Source organism: Ceratotherium simum, chromosome 33 (assembly GCF_057802395.1).
Source record: "Ceratotherium simum simum isolate JZ-2026a chromosome 33, ASM5780239v1, whole genome shotgun sequence".
Lineage (NCBI taxonomy): Eukaryota > Metazoa > Chordata > Mammalia > Perissodactyla > Rhinocerotidae > Ceratotherium > Ceratotherium simum.
Genome location: NC_141932.1, coordinates 24,983,925 through 25,009,318, shown reverse-complemented (window position 1 = coordinate 25,009,318; position 25,394 = coordinate 24,983,925). Strand labels below are relative to the sequence as shown.

The 25,394-nt window shown below is 39.7% G+C and overlaps 1 long non-coding RNA gene across 1 annotated transcript in view; it reads right to left on the bottom strand.

Annotated features, from left to right (window-relative positions):
* LOC147912902 (uncharacterized) overlaps positions 1 to 23,589 on the bottom strand; it is a 44,980-nt gene extending 21,391 nt beyond the window's left edge. The window contains exon 1 of the long non-coding RNA XR_015549583.1: positions 23,564 to 23,589. This is a non-coding gene — a long non-coding RNA (uncharacterized LOC147912902). The remainder of the gene's footprint in view (positions 1 to 23,563) is intronic.
* Between the last annotated feature and the right edge of the window lie 1,805 nt (positions 23,590 to 25,394).

Genomic DNA, 25,394 nt, shown 5'->3' with positions numbered 1-25,394 from the left:
GTTAAGTGCGCGCTCTCCACTGCAGCGGCCCAGGGTTCGCCGGTTCAGATCCCGGGCGTGCAGCAATGCACCGCTTGTCAAGCTATGCTCTGGTGGTGTCCCATATAAAGTGGAGGAAGATGGGCATGGATGTTAGCTCAGGGCTAGTCTTCCTCAGCAAAAAGAGGAGGATTGGCAGATGTTGGCTCAGGGCCGATCTTCCTCACACACAAAAAAAGAGTGCATAGTTCATCGGTAAAAGAGACACAGTTACTGGGGCCAGCCTGGTGATGTAGTGGTTAAGTTTGCATGCTCTGCTTCAGCAGCCCAGGTTCACGGGTTCGAATCCCAGGTGTAGACCTATGCACCGCTAATCAAGCCATGCTGTGGTGACACCCCATATACAAAATAGAGGAAGATGGGCACAGATGTTAGCTCAGGGCTAATATTCCTCAGTGAAAAAAAAAAAGTTACACTAAGCTTGGAGTGCATCCTGGAGAGGCGGGAGGCAGCTAGGTCCACCCCCCAGGGACTGAGACACTTGCAGCAGCCATTACTATGACCTAGTTCAGCTGTGTGACACAAACACTGTCCAGCGCCATTGGAATCCTTCCTCTACCCTGTTAGCGCTGGGGTCTTCTCTGCCCACTAGAGCCCCTGAGGCAATTGAGCACAGCCAGGCAGCTCAGGCAGCTCGCCTCAGGGACTGGCCCTGCCCACTAGCAAGCCTGCAGCTGACTTGTGCCACCAGGTCTCACAAACAGCCACACAGGCGATCTGCCCTGCTTGCTAACCCCTGAAATGATTACATGCTGGCAAGTCTGGGGCCTGCCCCACCCATCAGCACTCTCGAGGCAGCTGTGCACTGCAGAGCTGTGTAGCCAGTTGGCATCAGAAGCCTGCCCCACCCAAAAGCAAGCTGGCAACAGCCATGTGCCACGCAGCTAGCCTCACTGGAAGACTGCCCCACCCACCAACACATCTGAGGTAGTCGAGCAGGGCTCTGCAGCAGTTGTGTGCCCTCATGCTTAGCAACCAGCCACACTGGGGGTTGGACTCATTCACCAGCAAACTGGCAGTAGTTGTGCACTACCAGACCTTGCAAACAGTTATGCTGGGGGCTTGACCCACCCAATAATGTGCCAGTAGCAGCCACACAAGGCTGGGCCTCACAATCAGCTGGCCCAGGGGCCAGCCCAGCCTACCCACATGCCTGCAGCAATAGCAACTCTGCCACAACAGAAGGGCGCATGCAGCCCACACAGGGGATACCCCTGGAGCATTTGGCACAGGTGACAAGGGGGAGAATGCTGCTGGGCCCCATAAGACATCTCCTACATAAAGCCACATTTACAAGATTGAGAGATGTAGCTGATCTACCTAATACACAGAAATATGCACAGAAAGGTAGGCAAAATGAGGAGACAAAGAAATATGTCCCAAATAAAAGAACAGGACAAATCCTCAAAAGAAGAACTAAAAGAAACAGAGATAAACAATTGACCTGAGAAAGAGTACAAACTAATGGTCATAAGGATGCTCACTGAACTGGGGAGAAGAATAGATGAGCACAGTGAGAACTTCAACAAAGAATTAGAAAATATAAAAAAGAACCAATCATAGCTGAAGAATGCAATAATGGAAATGAAAAATTCACTAGAGGGAATCAACAGCAGAGAAGAACAGATCAGTGATCTGGACAAAAGAGTAGAGGAAATCGTCCAAAATGAATAGAAAAAAGAAAAAAGAATTAAAAAGAACAAGGACAGTCTTAGAGACCTCTTGGACAAGATCAAGCATACTAACATTCACATTATAAGAGGAAGGAGAAGAGACAGCCAAAGGGGCAGAGAAATTATTTGAAGAAATAATAGCTTAAAACTTCCTTAACCTGGGGAAGGAAACAGACATCCAGGTACAGGAAGCACAGAGAGCACCAAACAAGATGAACCCAAAGAGGCCCACACCAAGACACATCATAATTAAAATGTCAAGAATTAAAGATAGGGCCAGCCCCGTGGGTTAGTGGTTAAGTGTGCACGCTCTGCTGCTGGCGGCCCAGGTTCGGATCCCGGGCGTGCACCGACTCACCGCTTCTCCGGCCATGCTGAGGCCGCGTCCCACATACAGCAACTAGAAGGATGTGCAACTATGACATACAACTATCTACTGGGGCTTTGGGGGACAAAAAAAGGAAGAGGATTGGCAATAGATGTTAGCTCAGAGCCGGTCTTCCTCAGCAAAAAGAGGATGATTAGCACGGATGTTAGCTCAGGGCTGATCTTCCTCACAAAAAAAAAAAAAAAGAATTAAAGATAAAGAAAAAATCCTAAAAGTTGCAAGAGAAAAGCAACAAACTACATACAAAGGAAACCCCATAAGGCTATCAGCTGACTGTTCAGCAGAAACCTCACAATCTAGAAGGGAGTGGCAGGATATATTCAAAGAGCTTAAAGGGAAAAACCTACAAGCAAGAATACTCTACTTGGCAAGGTTATCATTCAGAATGGAAGGAGAGATAGAGTTTTCCAGATAAGCAAAAACTGAAGGAGTTCATCACCACTAAACCGGCCTTACAAGAAATGTTAAAGGGACTTATTTAAGTAGAAAAGGAAAGGCCACAAATAGGAATAAGAAAATTATCAAAGAAAAATTTCACTCGTAAAGGCAAATATACAGTAAAAGTAGTGGATCAACCACCTATAAAGCTAATATGAAGGTCAAAAGACAAAAGTACTAAAATCATCTATATCTATGATAAGAGGCTAAGGGATACACAAAAATAAAAGAGGTAAAATATGATGTCAAAAACATAACATATGGGAGGTGAGAGTAAAAGTGTAGGGCTTTTAGTAAAAGGTTGAACTTAAGAGACCATCAATTTAATATAGATTGCTATTTATGTAGGTTATTATATATGAACCTCATGGTAACCACAAACCAAAAACCTATAATAAATACAGCCAAAAAAAGAGAAAAGAACTTAGACATAACACTAAAGAAAGCCATACAATCACAAGAGAAGAGAGCAAGAGAAGAAGAAAGGAACAGAGAAGAATTACAAAAACATCCAGAAGAAAGAAACAAAGTGGCAAAAAGTACATACTTGTCAATAGTTACTTTAAATGTAAATGGACAAAATGCTCCAATAAAAAGACATAGGGTGGCTGATTGGAACAAAAACAAGACCCCACTACATGCTGCTTACAAGAGATTCACTTCAGCTTTAAGGACACACATATGTTCAAAGTGACGGGACAGAAAAAAATATTTCATGCAAACAAAAGAGAGCAGGTTGCTATACTTACGTCAGACAAAATAGACTTTACGTCAAACACTGTATTAGAGACAAAGAAGGTCATTAAATAATGATAAAGGGTCAATTCATCAAGAGTATATAACAATTGTAAATACATATGCCCCCAACATTGGAGTACCTAAATATATTAAGCCAATATTAATAGATATGTAGGCACAAAGAGGTAGCAATACAATAATAGTAGGGCACTTAAATACTCCACTTTCAACAATGGATAGATCATCCAGATAGAAAATCAATAAGAAAATAATACTTGAACTACAACAATGGACAGATCATCCAGACAGAAAATCAATAAGAAAATAATAGACTTGAACTACATTTTAGACAAAATAAACCCAAGACACATGTATAGAACAATTTATCCAACAGCAGCAGAATAAACATTCTTCTCAAGTGCACATGGAACATTCTCCAAGATAGATCATATGTCAGGTCACAGAATAAGTCTTAACAAACTTAAGAAGATTGAAATCATATCAAGTATCTTTTCCAACCACAATGATATGAAACCAGAAATCAGTAACAGAAGGAAAATCAGAATATTCACCATTATGTAAGAATTAAACGATTCACTCCTCAAGAACCAATGGGTCAGAGAAGAAATCAAAAGGGAAATCAAAACATATCTTGAGACAAACGAAAATGGAAACACAATACACCAAAATTAACGGGATGCTGCAAAAGCAGTTCTAAGAGGGAAGTCCATAGCAATAAACACCTATATTAAGAAAAAAGAAAGATCTCAAATAAATAACCTAACTTCACACTTCAAGTAACTAGAAAAGAACAAACAAGCACAAAGTTAGCATAAGGAAGGATATAAGAAAGGTCGCAGCAGAAATAAATGAAATACAGACTAGCAAAACAGTGGAAAGATCAATGGAACTAAGAGCTGTTTTTTTGAAAAGAGGAACAAAATTGACAAACAGTTATCAAGACTAACTAAGAAAAGAGAGAAGCCTCAAATAAAATCTGAAATGAAAGAGGAGACGTTACAACTGATACCATAAAAATACAAAGGATCATAAGAGACTACTATGAACAATTATATGCCAACAAACTGGATGAATAATGAAAAGAAATGGATAAATTCTTAGAAACATATACTCCACCAAGACCGAATCATGAAAAAATAGAATATCTGAACAGACATATAACAAGTAAGGAGACTGAATCAATAATCAAAAATCTTACAACAAAGAAAAGCCTAGGACAAGATGGCTCCACTAGCGAATTCTACCAAACATTAAAAGAAGAATTAATGCCAATCCTTCTCAAACTCTTCCAAGAAATTGAAGAGGAAGGAACACTTCCAAACTCATTCTATGAGGCCAGCATTACCCTAATACCAAAGCCAGATAAGGACACTACAATAAAAGAAAATTATAGGCCAATTCCCTAATGAACACAGATGCAAAAAACCTCAACAAAATACTAGCAAACAGATTTCAATAGCATATTAAAAAGATCATACACCATGATCAAGTGGGATTTATCCCTGGATGCAAGGATGGTTCAACATCCACAAAGCAATAAATATGATATGCCACATTAACACAATAAAGGATAAAAATCATATGATCATCTCATTATAAACAGAAAGAGCATTTGACAAAATTTAACATCCTTTCATGATAAAAACTCTCAACAATTAGGTATAGAAGGCATGCACCTCAACATAAAAGCCATTTATGACAAGCCCACAGCTAATATCACATTCAAAAGCTAAAAGCTTTTCCTCTAAGATCAGGAACCAGAGAAGGATGTCCACTATAACGACTTTTATTCAACAAAGTATTGGAAGCCCTAGCCAGAGCAATTAGGCAAGAAAAAGACATAAAAGTCATCCAAATCTGAAAGGAAGATGTAAAATTGTCTCTGTTTGCAGATGACAAGATTTTATATATAGAAAACTCTAAAGACACCACCAAAAAACTCTTAGAACTAAAAAACGAAAACAGTAAAGTTTCAGGTTACAAAATCAACTCACTAAAATATTTTCATTTCTATACAGTAACATGAACTATTGGAAAGAGAAATTAAGAAAGCGATTCCATTTACAATTGCATCAAAAAGGATAAAATACTTAGGAATAAATTTAACCAAGGAGGTGACAGATCTGGACACTGAAAACTATAAGACATTGATGAACAAAATTGAAGACACTAATATATGGATAGATATCCCATGTTCATGGGTTGGAAGAGTTAATGTCATTAAAATTTCCAGGGGCCGGCCAGGTGGTGCAAGTGGTTAAGTGCGTGTGCTCCACTGCGGCGGCCCAGGGTTCGCCGGTTCGGATCCCGGGCGCACACCGACGCACTGCTTGGCAAGCCATGCTGTGGCAGCGTCCCATATCAAGTGGAGAAAGATGAGCACGGATGTTAGCCCAGGGCCAGTCTTCTTCAGCAAAAAAGAGGAGGATTGGCAGATGTTAGCACAGGGCTGATCTTCCTCACAAAAAATAAATAAATAAATAAATAAAATAAAATAAAATAAAATTTCCATACTGTCCCAAACAATCTACAGATTTAATGCAACTCCTATCAAAATTGTTTTTTTTTAATTTTTTAATTAATTATTATTATTTTTTTTTTGTGAGGAGCTCAGCCCTGAGCTAACATCCATACCAATCTTCCTCTTTTTTGCTGAGGAAGACTGGCCCTGGGCTAACATCCGTGCCCATCTTCCTCCACCTTACATGGGACGCCGCCACAGCATGGCTTGACAAGCAGTGCATTGGTGCACGCCCGGGATCTGAACCCGGGCCGCCAGCAGCAGAGCCTGCGCAGTTAACCACTATGCCACGGGGCCGGCCTCTCTATCAAAATTCTAAAGGCATTTTTCACAGACATAGAAAAAATAATCCTAAAATTCACATGGAACCACAAAAGATCCCAAAGAGCCAAGCAATCTTGAGAAGGAAGAACAAAGCTGGAATCATCACACTGCCTGATTTCAAACTACATGATAAAGTTATTGTAATAAAACAGTAGGGTACTGGCATAAAAACACACCATAGATCAACAAAACAGAATAGAGAGCCCAGAAATAAACCCACCCAGATACGGTCAACTGATCTTTGACAAGGCTGCCAAAAGCACACAATGGGGAAAAGATAGTTTCTTTAATAAACGGTGTTTGGAAATCTGGTTGTCTACATGCAAAAGAATGAACTGGGACCCCTATCTTACACCACTCACAAAAATTAACTCAAAGTAGACTAAAGACTTAAACCTAAGACCTTAAACCATACAGTTCCTACAAGAAAATAGGGAAAAAGCTCCTTGATATTGGTCTTGGCAATGATTTTTTGGTCATGACACCAAAAGCATAAGCAACAAAACCAAAAATAAGCAAGTAGGACTACATCAAATTAAAAAGCTTATGCAGAGCAAAGAAAACCATCAACAAAATGAAAAAGCAACCTATGGAATGGGAGAAAATATTTGCAAGCCATATGTCTGGTAAGAGGTTAATATATAGATCTAAAATATATAAGGAATTCATCAAAGTCAATAACAAAAAATAATCCAATTTAAAAACTGACAAAGGATCTGAATAGACATCTCTCAAAAGCAGATGTACAAATGGCCAACAGGTACATGAAAAAGTACTCAACATCACTAATTATTTGGAAATGAAAATCAAAACCACAATGAAATATCCCCTTACATCTGTTAGGATGACTATTACCAAAAAGAAAAGAGATAAGTGTTGCCGAGAATGTGGAGAAAAGGGAACCCTTGTACACTGTTGGTGAAATGTAAACTGGTACAGCCATTATGGACAACAGTATGGAGGTTCCTCAAAAATTTAAAAAGGGAACTACTTGGGCAGGCCCCGTGGCTTAGCGGTTAAGTGCGTGTGGTTAAGTGCGTGTGCTCCGCTGCTGGCGGCCAGGGTTCGGATCCCGGGCGCGCGCCGACACACCGCTTCTCCGGCCATGCTGAGGCCTCGTCCCACATACAGCAACTAGAAGGATGTGCAACTACGACATACAACTATCTGCTGGGGCTTTGGGGGTAAAAAAAAAAAAAAAAAATCTTAAAAAGGGAACTACCATATGATCTAGCAATCCCACTTCTGAGTATATATCTGAAGGAAATGAAATCAGTATCTTGAAGAGATATCTCTATTACTATGTTATTCACAATAGCTAAGATATGGAAACAACCTACATATTCATTGATGGATGAATGGATAAAGAAAATGTTATAATATCATTACATATACATAATAAATTATAATATCGTGATTATAATTATATAAATTTGATATAAATATCATAAATACATATACATAAGAATGTTATTAAGCCATAAAAAAGAAGGAAATCCTGCCATCTGAGACAACATGGATGAACCTGGAAGGCATTTTACAAAGAGAAATAAACCAGACAGAGAAAGACAAATACTGTATGGCATCACTTACATGTGGAATCTTAAAAAAAAAAAAAAAAAGTCAAACTCATAGAAGCAGAGAGTAGAATGGTGGTTACCAGGGGCTAGGGGGTATGGGAAATGGGGAGATGTTGGTGAAAGAGTACAATTGCAGTTATAAGATGAATAAGTTCTGAGAATCTGATGTACATCATGGTGACTATAGTTAATAACAGTGTATTATATACTTGAAATTTGCTAAGAGAATAGACCTTAAGCCTTCTCACCATACAGAAAAAGCAACTATGTGAGATGATGGATGCGGTAATTAACTTGACTGTGGTATATATTTCACAATGTGTACATCTACCAAATCATCACATTGTACACTTTAAATATGTACAATTTTATATGTCAATTATACCTCAATAAAGATGGAAAAAAAAAGAAGGACATTGTGAGAATAGGTTGAAAGCACAGATTCAACCTGAAATGCTCTCTCTTAGGATTGGCTGAAACTTCTGAGAAACATGGAGGGCCAACTCCACCTTGCCCAAGTTTCCCCTTAGGCTGCACAGGTTCTCCAACAATTAGGCCCAGCCCAGAACACGGATGACCCATTACACACTGATAACTGTCCTTTAATTAGCACTGACCTTCCCAAAACCATTCTAAATTTTAATTTCTTTTTTTTATCCACTGCTGTATTTTTTGAGGCAATTTCTATTCTCCATTTTTAGAAGAGAAATTTAAAAATCACTCTAGCTTCTGGACTTGGCTTCAGCTGTTGTCTCCCTCCCCTCCCCCACTCCCACTCCCACTCAGCTTGAAGGCCGCTTCCCTGCCTTGGAAGCATTGCTCTGGCCCTGATGGCCACAGGCGTACTGGGCTTCAAGCTCAAGGCTCTGCCTGGGCCAGCTGCTGCGTCCAGGGGCTCATTTCTTCCTGGAAAGACAAAGCCATGGCCTCACCCCACGCCTGCACTTTGCCACTGCAGCCAGCCCAGGTGTAGGAAGGGCTCTGTGGAGTCAGAAGTGCCGAGACAGGCAGATGGCACCGCAGGGATAGTGAGCCAGGGCCAAACTGGGCGAGCCCCTCCTCCCGAAGTCAGGGAGGCCCTGCCTTCCTAGTGCCCAGGCCATGGCTCCAGGGAGAAATCCGCCATGGAGGGCACAAGTGAGGCCCTCTGCCTGGGGTCGCAGGTGTCACGCCAGGGCCACTGCAAGCCTGGCTCGGCTTGCCTGCTTTCTCCGAAGGAGGCAGGCCGACCAGCCGAACCTGGCACCTGGGCCAGGGCCCTTCCAGAAATAAATAAATAAATAAATAAAAATAATAAAATAAAAATCACTCTAATTTTAATGAACAAAAATAATACAAAAGTAAAATTCCTTTTGAATTTTGAACAAGGTCCCTTACACTACTTAATTCTGTATAGAAGTCTCTACACTGAGACTTATTTCCATAGCACAGGTAGTGATATTTGGCTCTGGTTGTCCTCATTTGGCTTTTATCCAAAGAGGCATTCTGCAAAACCAAAAAAAGCTCTAGTACAAATGAAAAGTGAAAAATCATTAATCATTAACACAGCTAAGACAACTAAAATTAAAATTGTCAGGCTTTTCTGTTTGTGTGTATTTGTATTAATTCCAGATGATACTAAAGGCCAAGAAAGAGGATTAAGGATTAGGTCTTAACTATCCAGCAACTATGATTATAACTTTTGAATCTTCAGATATATATTATTTCCAATTCAAATAAGGAAGATCTAAAAGCTGACTAATGTTATCAACAAATCTTAACAGCTCATCTAAGGAAACTAAAATAGATGAAACCTTTGTTTACAGTTAGGGGAACATCTTAACCAAAAAAAACAACAAAAATAAGGTCTACCTCTAAGGTTTAAGGACTGGCTTTACAAGTGAAAGAGAAAAGTTTGTTAAAATCCTTCTCAGAATAAAAATATCTATCTCATAGTCAGTTGACAGTTCTCAACCCTTCTAGGAGAGTTGAAAGGCATGCTTCTTTTGGTACTGCCAAGTTAAGTTATGTATAGAAAATTTATTTCACAAGCCATACAAGAAATGTATTGGTTGTTAGGAGGAAAAATTATATAGACAAGATAAGGGTGCTCTTATTGTAATGGCACCAATAAAATACACTCAAACCACCTGAGTAAATGTCACTACACTTTCAATATTCTCTCTGTATACTTACATAAATCTCATAAAAAATGAACAAATTTTGCTATTTTCTTGTTTATTATGAAGTTAGCTGTATAAAGTTTCCAGCAGATATACTTCTATGATTCAGAGAACTTTGAGTTGGTTTGTATGAAAGGAAACACATCTTGCTAGGAACACGCATAGGAAACCCCCAACTAGTAGCAGAAACCTGCTTGGCACATTTGCTTAGACTATTCCAGAGTATTGATGACTCAAGTACTCAGCCAACTGAGAACATTCTCTCAGCCGGCAGCCACAGCAGGAAGAGTCCAAAATGTCTCAACAGGAAAAGGACATGTTCCCTTTAAGCTGCTGCTTTTATGGCGGGTATTTTTTAATGTGGAAGAAATCTGATGCATTATTTAAAAGAAAAAGGCAAGTAAGACAGCATACGAAGAGACAAATGTTCTAAAATCAGCTATTTAAATGATAATGCCAGCAAAAATTTTATTTTAAGATGTTGGAAATGTAATATGTAAGCCTATATAGAACACGTATTCGTAAGAGAGTAAATACCCAAAGCAAGTATGGAAGGTAATCTGATTCAATACAAAAATTCAACATTCATCATTTCTGGGTATGAAATTGCTGAACTTTTTCAGATTTTCTTAAATGAAAACCCACCAGTGATACTCAAATAGTTCACTTACCAAATCACAAATTTTTATTGCATCCAACTCCTTATATAACAGATTTACACATGACATTCCAATAACAAGAAAATGCCTAACTTCCCTAGCTTAATGGAAGCTGTTGAAAAAAGAAAAAAGAAAACATGCAACATTTGATAACAGAAAGTCAGATAAGCGACACCTGAGTTCATCCTGACACAGCCACCTACCCACCTAAGTCATCTTGGTCCTCTGGTTGTTGGTTTCTTCATCTGTAAAACAACGGAACTAACATAAATGATTTCTAGAATTCCTTCATAATCTAAAGCAAATCTCTAGGGAAAGCTTCTTCCACTGGGATCCAGCCCTCGCCCTTCCAAGTAAAACACACATCATTCATTGAGAATCAAATGAGCCACTAGCATCCACAGAGTTATACACATAATACATACACTCAACTATGAATGTTGAGTAGGTCTTTAATTCCAGTCATTAATCAATCAATCAATCAATTTATTCAATAACAATTTATTGAGTTGTTACTATGTGCCTGGCACCATGCTGGACACTGGGGACACAATGGTGACCAAGCAAATCTGGCCCCTGCTCCCATGGAGCTGTCTACTGCAGGAGACACACAGTAATTAAATAATCACATAAATGTAAATATGCTGCTCTGACAAGTATTGGGAAGTGGAGGGTTGGGGGAGTCAATGATTGGGGGAGTGGAACCAGAAAGCTTAGCGAAGTGACACTTAAGCTGAAATTGAGAGAATAGGTAGAAGTTAATTGGGCAAAGAGGGAGAAAAAGAGAGTTCCAAGGAAGAGGAACAACAGGTGTGCAGGGTCCACAGCAGGCGGCAGCAATACTCAGAACCTTGACTACTGAAAGAAGCCTGGAGAGGCTCAAGTGCAGAGAGCAAGGCTGAGAAGAGCCTGGGAGGTCAGCAGAGGCTGGATGACACAGGACCTTGAAAGCCATATTAAAAGTTTTTATTTTTATCTGCAAAGTTTTAGAAGCCATTGAAAAATTTTTAATTGTGCGTGTGACATAATCAGATCTGCATTTTAAAAAGGTCACTCTGAATGCAGCTGGAGAATGGATGTGGAGGTTGGAGAATCCTAGAGGATTCAGGGAAGCAAGTTAAGAAGTTATTGCAGTTGTCCAGACCAGAGATGAGTCACAGTCAAATGGAAAGAAATGGACGGAATCGACAGACGTTCAATCAATTGGATTTAAACTGATTTGGATGTGGAGGATGAAACAGTGATGCCTGATTTGGACCTGTGCAGCCATCTGGTGGTGCCATTCCCTGAGCACTTTGGTGCTGAAAAGATTTCTCACCTCTCAGTAGAAGCTCCAAAGAGCCTTCTCTTTACAAGATAGGATGTATGAAAAGACTGAAAACATAGGGAAATATTTAGATTACTTATTGTATTTTTTCAGATTAATAACTAGACCTATGGATTTAAATTTGAGGTACTTTGCCTGCAAAAGCTCCTGGAGCTTGAAGGAAAACATACTGAACATATTATTTGAAAATGAAACTAACAATGTTTAAAATAAAAATCTCCCAATGTTTCCAGAATTTTCAGACGCCCTATAGAAACAGGTATTTTGCCTCTTAAAATCTTTTTTAAATTTTTATTTATTTATTTATTTTTCCCCCCAAAGCCCCAGTAGATAGTTGTATGTCATTGCTGCACATCCTTCTAGTTGCTGCATGTGGGACGCGGCCCCAGCATGGCCAGAGAAGCAATGCATCGGCGCGCGCCTGGGATCGGCACCCAGGCCGCCAGTAGCGGAGCGTGCGCACCTAACCGCCAAGCCACAGGGCCAGCCCTTGCCTCTTAAAATCTTATTACACCTTATGACAAATCATTTTGTCTGCCTGATTCTTTTTGGTAAAACTATTTCCTTATCAGCACACCTCCATTCTAAAGTAAAGAAAACAAAACAGAATATCAGTGTCTACAACAGAGTACAAGAAATTGTAAGATGTAACTCATAGAGGAAAATTTAGTTGTTTACTTAACTGCCACCTAATAACTTCTGAAGGTCTCAGCTCTTTATAAAAAAAAAAACTCCATAGATCCTAACTTCACCATTAAAGGAAAATACCTCTAGGAGTGGATAGAAAAATAAAGCCAACTTTCAGGAGGAAACATTTGGAGTAAGTATTCTGGGGAACATTTGTTACAAGAAGCTTATACCATTCTTAACGCCTTAGCTTACTACTCCAAGTCCATTTTCCTTCCAAACGATATCAAGACTTGAAAAGAAAATTACAGTCCTTAATTCTTCATGCTCAATTAATTGGACTGCATAATAGTAGCTGAAAAAGAAATTCTCCATGCCTCAAAGGAAAGCAGGAAGAAATCTCTTCTGAACAGCTTTATTCAGGTATAATTCACACACCACTCAGTTCAAAGTGTACGAGTCAATGGCTCTTAGTATACTCAGAGTTGTGCAACCATGACCACAATTTTAGAACATCACTCCCCAAAGAAAACCCACATCCATTGGCCATTGCCCTACCCCTACATCTCCCCAACCCTAGGCAACCACTAATCTACTTTCTTTTCCTATAGATTTGGCTATTCTGGACATTTCACATAAATGGAATCACACAATATGTTGTCTTTTGTGATGGGCTTTATCACTTTGCACAATGTCTCCAAGGTTCGTCCATGATGTAGCACGTGTTAGTACTTCATTCCTTTTTACTGTCAAACAATATGCAATCATATGAATATACAGCATTTATCCATTCATCAGTTGATGAACCTTCGACCTGTTCCACTTTTTGTTTATTATGAATAATGCTGCTATGAACATTCACGTACAAGTTTTTGCATGGACATATGTTTTCATTTCTCTTGGGAATATACCTAGGAGTGGAACTGCTGGACCTTATGGTAACTCTATGTTTGACCTTTTGAGGAACTGCCTAATGGTTTTCCAAAGCAGCTACAACATTTTACCTTTCCACCAGCAATGCATGAGGGTTCCAACTTCTCCACATCCTCATCAACATTTGTTATCATCTGTCTTTTTGATTATAGACATCCTATTGTGTGTGAAGTGGTTTCTCATTGTGATTTTGATTTGCATTTCCCTGCTAGCTAATGAGGTTGAACATGTTTTCATATCTTCTTTCAAGAAATGTCTTGCCCATTTTAAATGTTATTTTTTTATTATTGTTGTGAGAGTTCTTAATGTGTTATAGATAAAAGTTTCTTATCAGATATATGATTTGCAAAAATTCTCTCCTATCCGATGGGCTGTCTTTCTACTTTCTTCATGGTGTCCTTTGAAGCACAAAGGTTTTTAACATTGATGGTGTCAAATTTATCTATTTTTTCTTTTGTTGCTTATGTCTTTGTCGTCATAGTTATGAAACCCCTGCCTAATTCCAGATAATGAAATAAATGCATGAGTTTTTTGGGGGGGTCTTTGATCCATTTTGAGTTAATTTTTGTATTTGGTGTGAAGGGTCCAAATTCATTCTTTTGCATGTGGATATCCAGTTGTCCCAGTATCATTTGTTGAAAAGACTGTTCTTTCCCACTGAATTGTTCTGACACCCTTGTTGAAAATCAATTGACCATAAGTGGGAGGGTTTATTTCTCCAGTTTTAATTCTATTCCATTGATCTATATGTCTATGCTAATGCCAGTGCCACATTGTCTTGATTACTGTAGCTTTGTAGTAAGTTTTGAAATTGGGAATTGTGAATCTAACAACTTTGTTCTTCTTATTCAAAATTGTTTTGGTTATTCTGAGTCCAGAAGAATCATTTAAAAGTATTTTGAGTAGAATGATAACAGAAAAATTGAGGGTCCTAATAGTCTTTTTTTCCTAATATTTTTTAATCATGATAAAATACATGTAGTCATCTCTAAAAACCACCAGAAATAACACATTCACACAAAAATGCAGTTACAAAACAATTTTTGTGACCGCTTATCATAACATAATCAATACTAGGATAAATAGCATTGATAAATAAAAAATAATAAACCAAATTAAAAAAATAAGACAGTCTGCAGTTTTTCAAATTTTAATATTATGCAAATGAACTTGCAATTTAATAGCTGAAATAGGGCACAATTTATCCTACTTTAATCTACACAGTTTTTGTCATATTCTCAAGTCAAAATTACTCAAATATATCAAGTTCTTTCAGTTCCAAGAGTCACTCAAATGCTCTACAGACTTGCCCTTATGATTCCTCTGGGGCTGGGCCCGGGCATCCCTTCAGGGTCTACGGCAGACAAACCCTCCACATCCCACTCCAGTGGAGAACTCAGGGCAGTAACACTGTCTAGTCAATGTATGAAATGATAAGAAATTCACATAGGAGAGAAAGACAGTAAAGGGAAACTCAGCGTTTTCAATTGGCTACCGTAACTCCAAATCCTCGTCTTGATACAAATTATGTTTCTTGCCATATGTATTTTGACAAAGACTCTCAAGACGAAAGCACGCTTCAGTTACGGATGTTACTTCGTCATTAGTTTGTAAAGTCAAAGTTGCTAAGCAGGGCTACAAAACAAGGCCAGAGACTCCGGACTACAAATATTGTCAATTTATTCAGGAAGTTCATTAAGAGGATTTGCAATAAATGTATAAAATGTAATGTCATTTGTCACCCTATTTTTCATCAGAATTCATGCTTTAAATAACCAGAAATCCAAAGTTTTATTTACAAATAAAATGAGCTTTAATGAACACATATATACTTTGCTATATTTATTTAGAATGAAAATTATGAGGTTAGCTTATCACAGGATAATTTAATAAGCAAAAGTTTGCCATTAGCTTCCGTGTGCACCACAGAAAACTTCCTCTTTATTTGTTCTTTTGTCTTCTAGGAAAATAGGAAGGCTGACAGTCTCTATCACAAAGTTGTCAGGTAAAACTGACATTCAGTTATTCAACTGATATTTACTGTGCATCTACTTTGCCAGGAGGCATTCTAGAAACTGGAAGGCACAAAAATATAAGATATTCTATGCCTTCAAGAAACATGGAATACAGTGGTACCAGTGTTCACTTTCTTCTTCATGCCTCTTACAGGAGTTTCCAGTAAGCTGGAAAATAATAATTCCATACTTTATTTATTTTTAAGTTTCTACTTGTTTTAGAATAGTCAAATCCATAGAGACAGAAAGTAGAATGGTGGTCTCCAGGGACTGGGGGCAGGAGGTGAATGGGGAGTTATTGTTTAAAGGGTACAGAGCTTCAGTTTTGCAAGATGAAAAGAGTTCTGGAAATGGATGGTGGTGATGATTAGAGCACAATGTGAGCATACTTAATAACACTGAACTTTACACTTAAAAATAGTTAAGATGGTAAATTTTATTTTATGTGCATTTTACCACAATTAAAAAAAAGACTATGGTATGCTATAATATGTTAGCACATATGGGAAAACAAAATAATAGACTAACAAAAAATTTCTATTCATTTGACCCAAAATGTAATTACTTTTCATCTACCTTTATAACTCAGCATTCATTCTATATCTACATTTTACTCAAATACATTGTACAATATTTATTCAAATACATTGTAAAATAATATTTCCTATTATCGTGACTTTGCACAAGCTGGTTCCATACTACATAGCCATCTTACACCTCTCTTCCCCAGTTACACCTGTTCTGAGCACATCCCCCAGAAGCACATCCACAGGCACAGCTTGACCCTCAGTGACCCACAGACACTGACTCTGATGCCCTGTCCTCTGAACTCCTGCAGAGCTCACAGTCTGCGCTGCAGAGTCTAGCATCAAAGAATCTGACATTTTAGGCCTATATAGAAGCTTTTAAAGTATTTTTTAAACTTTTACACATTTTAAAGTAAGTCAAAACATTAAATTTGCCTAACAGATCTTGTAAAGAAGATTTTTTAAAAAACTTTCCTGGAAAATCAAGTCCCTAATCCTTATTACACTTCATTCACATGATAAAGTGTCTGAGTGAGAAGAGTTCTTGGAAACCATGTACTCTGAATCCCTCATTGTACAGATACGGACACTGAAGCACTTTGAGGTCAGAAGGACCCGAATGCACTTGTCAGATTTGATCGCTGACGGGATTAGGAGGGATTATAAAAAATTAATTTTCCGAAGAAAATAGGCAATAACCAAAAAAGAGAGGTCAATTATTTCCTGCTGTTTGAGGAAAGGTAAGGCTTTTGGGTAAGAGTTTATTAAGGACTAGAAATACAGATAGAAAACCAGTGTCTGGCTCTGGTCGGTGCAAGTTGCCCCAATTTGCAATCATCATACTGCCCTGATCCATTTCCCAAAAGTCATAGAAACCAAGCCACTTTGCAAAAACCTAAGAACCGTTCAAGCTGTGGTTTCCAAATGAAAAGATTTAAACGATCATCAGTATCTTGAGAAAGGCTTCCCAGATGACTCTCATCTCTCTCCAATTTCCTGGGCTGAGATTCACTGTTTTAGAGGTAACAGGAAGAAACTGGCAAAAGCAGGCAAGGCTTCTTCCTGATTCCAGGTAGCCTGGCCAGCCTCCTTTTACGGGCTCTGTCTGAACTCAGATGCCTTCACTGAACTTTTCCCTTGACTTTGTTACACTGACTGAATGGGAAAATGTCAGAGACAACTAGTTTATCAATAAAGAATCTCCTTTTTAAAAATATTAATATTGTACCTCTAAAAGGGTTAAGAGACGTGAGTCAAATAAGATAATATACGGGGCTGCCCGGTGGCACAAGCGGTTAAGTGCACAAGCTCCGCTTTGGTGGCCCGGGGTTCACAGATTCGGATCCTGGGCGTGCACCGAGGCACCACTTGTCAGGCCATGCTGTGGCAGCATCCCATATAAAGTGGAGGAAGATGGGCATGGATGTTAGCTCAGGGCCAATCTTCCTCAGCAAAAAAAAAGAGGAGGATTGGCATCAGATGTTAGCTCAGGGCTGATCTTCCTCATACACACACAACAAAAAACTAAGAAAAAAAATAAGGAAATATAAATAAAGCCTGTAGTAGTCCTAGCACTCAATAATAGAGTCTAGTATAACAGTGGTAATCTAGTAATAACTTTGATTATCCTTCAATACATTAGTGGGAATTAATTTGAACCATTTGCTTTGCTACTGATATTTAAAGGAAATCAACTTAACCAGGGGACTGGAAGCTTCAAATTGAGAGTGAGATGGAGGAGTAGAAGAACTTGGAGGGCTGGAGCAGGTCTGGAGGGCTGCTGTGACACGGGGCCTCTGAATTCCACACAGCCTGCACAGAGAGGCACTTGGCGGCGGGGGTCATTCCTTACTTCTGTTTCACATGACTCCAAGCTCCCAAGATCCAGAATTAGATTATCACCATGACCAGTTTAACAAACTATGCTGTGATTTAAACAGACTTCTGCAGGTTAAGTTAGAAACTTACCCACTATTTATAATAATGCCGAATCTATATGAAAAATGCCATCTGAGTTCCAAATAACTGAGTCAAACTTTGAATGCAATCCAGTCCCGAGTTGGGGGTCAAATGTACATACTGCCTCCAAAATAGCAACTGTGTCCGGGCTCTCAGCCGCTCACATTTCCTAGAACCACATGGTTCACAACTATCCTTTGCAGGTAAGATGCATCATTTTCTTCCGCTTGATAAGGTAATTCAGCTTAGTGCACTTAAGACATCTCTATCCTGAATAAGAAGATCAAACTTGCAGTCTTGGGGGCAAAGAAGACTGCTAAATTACTGTCACCTGTGATAGCACAATAACGCAACAATGGCCCATGTAAGAGAGGGTTGATGGAATGGTTACTCTATTTCTAAAATAGACAACACACATCTTGTTAAATATCATCCCAAAGAACTGTGGTCAGCACTGGTTGGCTCCAGCCACTTTCTTGCCAAGAAAAACTAGCATGACAATGTTAACCTAAAGATACTACTATCCACAAAATGAATCCATCATTTAGCTTTTAAAGTAACTAGGCTCCTAGTAAATCTCTCTGCCTAACAGAGATGAGAGCTCAAGTTCCCATGTGTTTCTCAGACTCAGTGCCCAAACACTCAGGCAGTATTTGATTTTTTTATATTAATAAATCAGTCACAGGGGGCCAGCCCGGTGGCGCAGCGGTTGGGTTCCTGTACTCCACTTCAGCGGCCCAGGGTTCGCAGGTTCGGATCCTGGGCATAGACAGATGCACTGCTTGTCAAGCTACGCTGTGGCCACGTCCCATATAAAAGTAGAGGAGGATGGGCACGGATGTTAGCCCAGGGACAGTCTTCCTTAGCGAAAAGAGGAGGTTTGGCAACAGATGTTAGCTCAGGGCTAATCTTCCTCATCAAAAAAAAAAAAAAATCAGTCTCAGTTCTTTAAGTTTCTAAGTATGAAAGGAATTAGAAAAGGATGCTTGACCATATAAGGAGGAATTTAAGTATCTTTCACGTGAAGTAGTCAAATAACGGTGATTGAACATTTGTCCTAAGGAGAGAGTGCTTCTGAATTTTAAGAAGCCCTACAATGTCAAGAGTGGAAAACACACCTAAACGCTTCACTCTACTCACATTTCTTTCTCATGTGTATTTATGGACTTTCACAAAACTAGGCTTTGTTCCTCCTGGAAGAAGGTCTCAGCAGTTGTTAGAACATGGGGACACACAGTCACTTCCACGGTGGGGCAAGAAAGGGTCATACACCAAACTGCATGCCCAGACTCCCAGTCTTTCTTTGTTCCTCAGCAACAGAATGACCACACTGTGAAGCAGTGATCAACTTCTACTAAGCCTAAAGGGCTTTAATTATGCCCATTACAACCTGTGTAGTTCTAGCACTGGACTTGTGTTGTCCCTGTGCAAACTGAGAGTTTTCATGGATAGATGGCCTAATAGTGCCAATTATTCTGGAAAGACACACTCCAAGGTCACATTTGCAAGTTAGTTGGCCTTGCAAACATCTGAGATAAAACCTTACAACTACCACTTTACAGGTCACTTTAGAAATAAAATATATTTAACTTACTTCATTTGATTCTACACAGTTCCAGTTCATTAACAGACATCTAAGAATGAATAGGGAAGGAGTACATTTATTCAGTGTCTACTCTATATTATGCACTTTGCATATTTTCCTTTATTTTTTCTTGACAATAACCTCACAAGGTAGCCATTAGTATCCCCATACTACAGAAGAGGAAACTGAGGCTCAGGGATGGGAGGTAACTTAGCAAAGCCATAGCTAGTAAGAAGTGCAGAAGTGGAACGAAACACAGCTTAGTTTGGCTCTAAGGCCTGAGCTCCCCACTGCCTCACTTGCTCTAAATACAAAACTACCTTAGGAGCAAGAAACTATATAAGGTACATTATCAATCACTTCTTGAGTCTAATATGACAAGAAATATAAAGTTTATTTTCCTCCTTCTCTTCTTTACTACTTTGCCACAATCCAACCACTTTAATGAATACAAAAAAAGAAAATGTATCCCAAAAGGACCAACTGGTTTCTCCTAATCCTCAGGAAGATGCTAAGTGAAATCTTTTAATTAAGTTATTAAAAATGAACACAGGAACACAAAATATAACTAAGGAATACTCAGACGCTCTGAGAGAAGCAAGAGAGCATGAAGCAAAGAATGAAAAGTCAGAAAGTATGTGCCCCTAAAACCCGAGTTACACTCATTATCGGGGGTGCACAGGTAGCTTCAGTGCTGACAGACTCACCGTTAGGCCAGCCTGGGCACATGTGTGTGGGTAAGATGTGCTAGGATGTGTTCTCTGGCCATATGACCTACTGAGAAGTGTGTGTGTCAGTTACTACCATTCATTAGTAGAAAAGAATCCAGATGAGGATGTTCTGCCCTATGAAAAACGTCTCACTCAGTTTTACATGTGAGTAATTTTTGGGTAAGAGCTGGACTTGGATGCCAGAAAGGCAGAGGGGAATTACCCCTGTGCTTCATGTCATTTTAACATAGGCAACAAAGATGTGAATAGTAATCAGAGAAACTCACTGACCTCAGCATCTTTCTGGTTAATTTATTAAATAATTATTTGTTAAGCAAATATCCACTAGGAACTAGGGAGAGAGCTGTCAGCACGGTCTGCCTTCTATGTGAATTTCTCTCTCTGACATCCTGTCTTCTAGGTGTCTGCCTTCTGCCTGTAGGACTGTAAGGTAGGGTCCAGGTCCAATTCCTCGTAGCAGACTATAGAGATGAATGTAGGCTGTGTGAGGGCAGGGACAATGTCTGCCTGTGTGGACAAGGAAGGTTCATGGAGGAAATGCCTCATGACCGGGATCCCAAAAGACAAGTAGATTCAGCAAATAGAAAGAGGCTGGAGTAACAGAGGCATCACAAGAGAATTTGAAGCCTTTGAAGACTGGGAAGTTTTCAGGAAATGGTACTGGAAATGATGACAAAGAAAGGAAAATAGTAAGAGATGAGGTAGGCTGAAATCAGAGACTGCCTTGATCCATATTAAGAAGTCTGAACTTTATTCCGTAGGCAATGAGGTGGGAATCATCAAATGATTTTAACAAGGGAATGACATGTCTCCCAATGAATCCAATTTGATCTACAGCACATCTTAAAAGGAACTAATTCAAACATTTCCCTAACCTTCTCTTTTACGCTTGGCTTTTAATTTACATAACAAAAATATTGATGAGGATGTGATTTAAGGTCTCACTGATTTCTAACAAGTAAGACTCTTGCTATGGTCTGAATGTTTGCGAGTCCCCAAAATTCATATTTTGAAATCCTAATCCCCAGTGTCGTGGCATTAGGAGCCCTCGTGAATAGGATTAGTGTTGTTATGAAGGAGGCCCCAGAGAGATCCCTCACCCCTCCTACCACGTGAGGACACAGTGAGAAGTTGGTGGTCTGCAACCTGAAAGAGGGCCTTCACAGGAACCCGACCATGCTGGCACCCTGATCTTGGACTTTCAGCCTCTGGAACCGTAAGAAATAAATTTCTGTTGTTTATAAGCTACTAGTCTATGGTATTTTGTTACAGCCGCCCATGACTAAGACAACTCCATCATGCGTACACTGAACATCATCAAAATGAAAACCTTTGTGCTTCAAAGGACACCTTGAAGAAAGCAGAAAAGACAACTTACTGAATGGGAAAGAATTCTTGCCAATCATATATCCAATAAGAAACTTTTATCTAGAATACATATAGAAGTATTACTATTCAATAACAAAAAGACAAATAACCCAATTAAAAATTGGGCAAAGGAGCTGACTAGGTATTTCCTCAAAAAGATATATAACTGGCCCACTAGCACACGAATGTCATTAGCCATCAGGAAACAGCAAACCAAAACCACAATGAGATACCACTTCCCACACAGTGGGATAGCTACAATCAAAAGGACAGAGGATAACTAGTACTGGTGAGGAGGCAGAGAAACTGGAACCCCCATACCCTACTGGTGGAAATGTAAAAAAAGTGTAGGTTCTCTGGAAAACAGTTTAGCAGTTCTTCAAAAGGTCAAACACAGTGTTACCACATAACCCAGCAATTCAACTGTAGGTAGATACTCAAAAGAAATGAAAACATAGGTCCAGGCAAAAACTTGTACATGAATGTTCACAGCAGCATTATTTGTAATAGCCAAAAGTAGAAACAGCTAAAATGCTCATCAACTGGATGAACGGATAAAATATGGTATATCCATACAACGGAATATTTGGCAATAAAAAGAAATGAGGTACTGATACACGATACAACATGGATGAACCCTGAAAACATTGTGCTAAGTGAAAAAGCCAGTCACAAAAGACCAAGTGTTGTACGATCAGCCTACATGAAATTGCCAAATAAGTAAATCCATAGACACAGAAAGTAAATTGGTAGTTGCCCAGCGAAGATGGATTTGGGAGTAAATGGGGAGCACTAATAGGTTTGGGATTTCTTTGGGGGACATGATTAAAATGTTCTAAAACTGATTGTGGTAATGGTGCACAACTCTGTGAATATACTCAAAATCACTGAAGTGTACACTAAATGGGTGGATTTTATGGTATGTGAATTACACATTAATAAAGCTGTTACAATAAAAAAACCCTTCTATTACGCATCATGGAACTACAAACTAAGCTCTCAGAAAGGAATACAGAATAGAGTCAAAGGTTCAACCGCCCACTTAACAATATCTATTTCTAAAGCAGCAGTCATGGCAAATCGAAATATTAAGACATAAATATTCTGCAATGATTAAGGATTGAAGTTTGCACATTCCCAGTTATATAACTAAGAGCTGATCATTTATCTGAACATTATATTTCATAGGCATTAGAGCAACTTCTGATGGTTAGAGTGGATCAGAGAAGTGACAGATGCATGAAGTATAACATTTAAATTTTAAAAATCCAACTCTTTTGAAAAAGGCTGTTTGCCTACCCTGAATCTTTTCTGAAACTCCATATAAAGTAATAGACATAAACGCTGATTACAGCAATCTGCAGGCAAAGGAACAAAAGATCAATACTGGGTCTGCAGTGATATTTCACTGGCATGTGTCAGTGAAGAAAATGTTCTACTATTCAAATTCATCAGGCTCTAATGTTCCTTCCATAAATAATTAAAAATAAATACAATATTTTGGATTTGTCAGAAAGGTGAGTATCTGACTTTTACACCAATCCATTCAGTCCTCAGTAGAAATGACCATAACCCACCGCAAAATGCTGCACTTTGGCGTCTAACATACAACACAACTCTCTATTTTATTTCACTTTTTTCTACTTATTGATGAAATCTCTCAGCTCCAATGTCACTATTAGGCTTCGTATCCAAACAAACCCCCATTTCTTTAAATGTCTTCTTCAATGTACAAAATCAAGTCCAAAATAGATTTTTCCCATTTCTTTAGTTTTACAGGGAATGCAGCAAGGGAATTAATATCAGACAGATATCCACTGGCCTTCGCAACTGAACTGACAGTACAAAGCAACTGCTTACATTTCATCGGTCTCCGTCTATTCTAGCAGAGTTCTGCCAGATGAGAACAATAAGACGCAGGATTGTATAAAACGACTAACGGACCTACCAGGGCTGCGCTACTTGAGTCGCTACCACGTCCCCCAAAGGCCTCTCCGCCCAACAACACCGCCAACCGCCACCACCTCCTGCCAGGCACGCAGCAGCGCGCGGGGGAGGGGCGCCGGCAGCCGCTGGCCCCGCCCCCGCGCTCGCACCGCCCTCCCCCCCCCCACCGCGCCCGGGCCCGCCCTCTGCGCCTCGCTGCGTCCAACCAGAGCCGCCAAGGTGGGGCCAGCTTCCCACGAAATCCTGTTCGTGGCTTCTCAGAGCCCTGCCAACTGCCCATCTAAACGCTTCAAACTTCAAGCCCCGCCCCAAATCCTCGAATTCCCTCCTCTAGCTTATGAAGCTCCGCCCCTGCGCCTTTTCACCTCTCACTGCTGCCTCTGGAGACTGTCAACGGTTTAGTCCTCCCTCCACCTGCCATTCTTATATTCCTACTGGGTGGCATCCCATGGGCTGGGCCACACCTATGTCACCTCAACAGCTGCATAAGGCGGGTCTGTGTTTGACCCCATTTGCAGATGAGGAAACAGAACCTCCAGGATCCCCCCTACCTCTCCCCAGCCAAAGTCATGCACATTTGGTTAAGAAACTGGGCTATCTGAGGCCTGACAGCCAGAGCAGCGGGGTGCGGATGCCAGTCCCAAACTGTCAGATTGTGTGACCTGGGGGCAGTTCTGAGCCGAGATGTTCTAATCTTTAGCATGAGCTTTAGCATGAGGAACTTGGCCTATCAATAGCCAGAGTACCTTTCAGCTCCAAAATAACCAAGATTTCAGGAAGCAGACTTCTCAACAGCAACAAATGGAAGCCAGAGGCAGCAAGATAATATCTTTATAGGGTTGAGGTAAAAACCCAGAACTTGGCATCTAGGAAATGTATCTTTCAAGAATGATGATAAAATATTTACCAATAAAAACAAGAGTTCGCCACCAAGAGACTTCAGTAAATGAATCTCAAATGGATGCTCTTCAGGAAGAATGAAAATTATCCCAGAAGGAAAACCTAATGTGCAACAAAGAATGGTGACCAACAATGGGAAACATGTATGTGAAGGCAAACAAACACTTCTTAAAAATATTAATTATCATAATACTATCTAATTAGTGGTATTAAAAAAAACAGAAGTGGACTTCCCTTCCAACCATGAGGGTGTAACAAGGACCAGATTTACCTTTGCTGCCTTCAACAAATAAAAAACTGGAAAAAATAAATAAAATGACAGTTGAAAACAGGCAAATCAGAAGAAGAATCCCTGAGAGAAGGAGAAGAAAGAGGTGAGTCCTGTGACGACCCTAGTGTACTGCCTGCAGAGACTTTTCAGGCCACAGCACAGGAAAGTTTATGCCAGCTGCACTGAATTGAAAAGTGTTGAGAACTTAGGAAAGCCAAAGTGGCTAGAATTCCAAGAAATTATACAGTTGATAGAATTCATAGAAAAGGTTGTTAAATAAGATGTTACAAATAAAACTTCATATGTTCAAGAAGATGGAAGATGCTACAAAATGTGCAAGGAAGCTTCTTGAAAGGGGGAAGGAGGGTTGAGAGTGTAGTAGTGAAATCCCTGGAAGGTTAGTCCATTGACAGACGCAGCTGCCAGTGAGTGCTGTCAAAACTCACAGAAGATTACGTGACACTGGGTATCCTGCATGCTGGATGGTGGCTGCAGCTCACCATCAGAGTAGGAATGGAAAACCATTTCAGAAATGGGAAAAAGAGCCCTATCTTCATGCAGTATCTCTCTAATCTCATCTACTGAAAAGCTTATCTTGATGCAGCTGACAATGGGGAAATGCTTAGGGCTACCCTCCATACTACAAATCAGAACAAAGAAA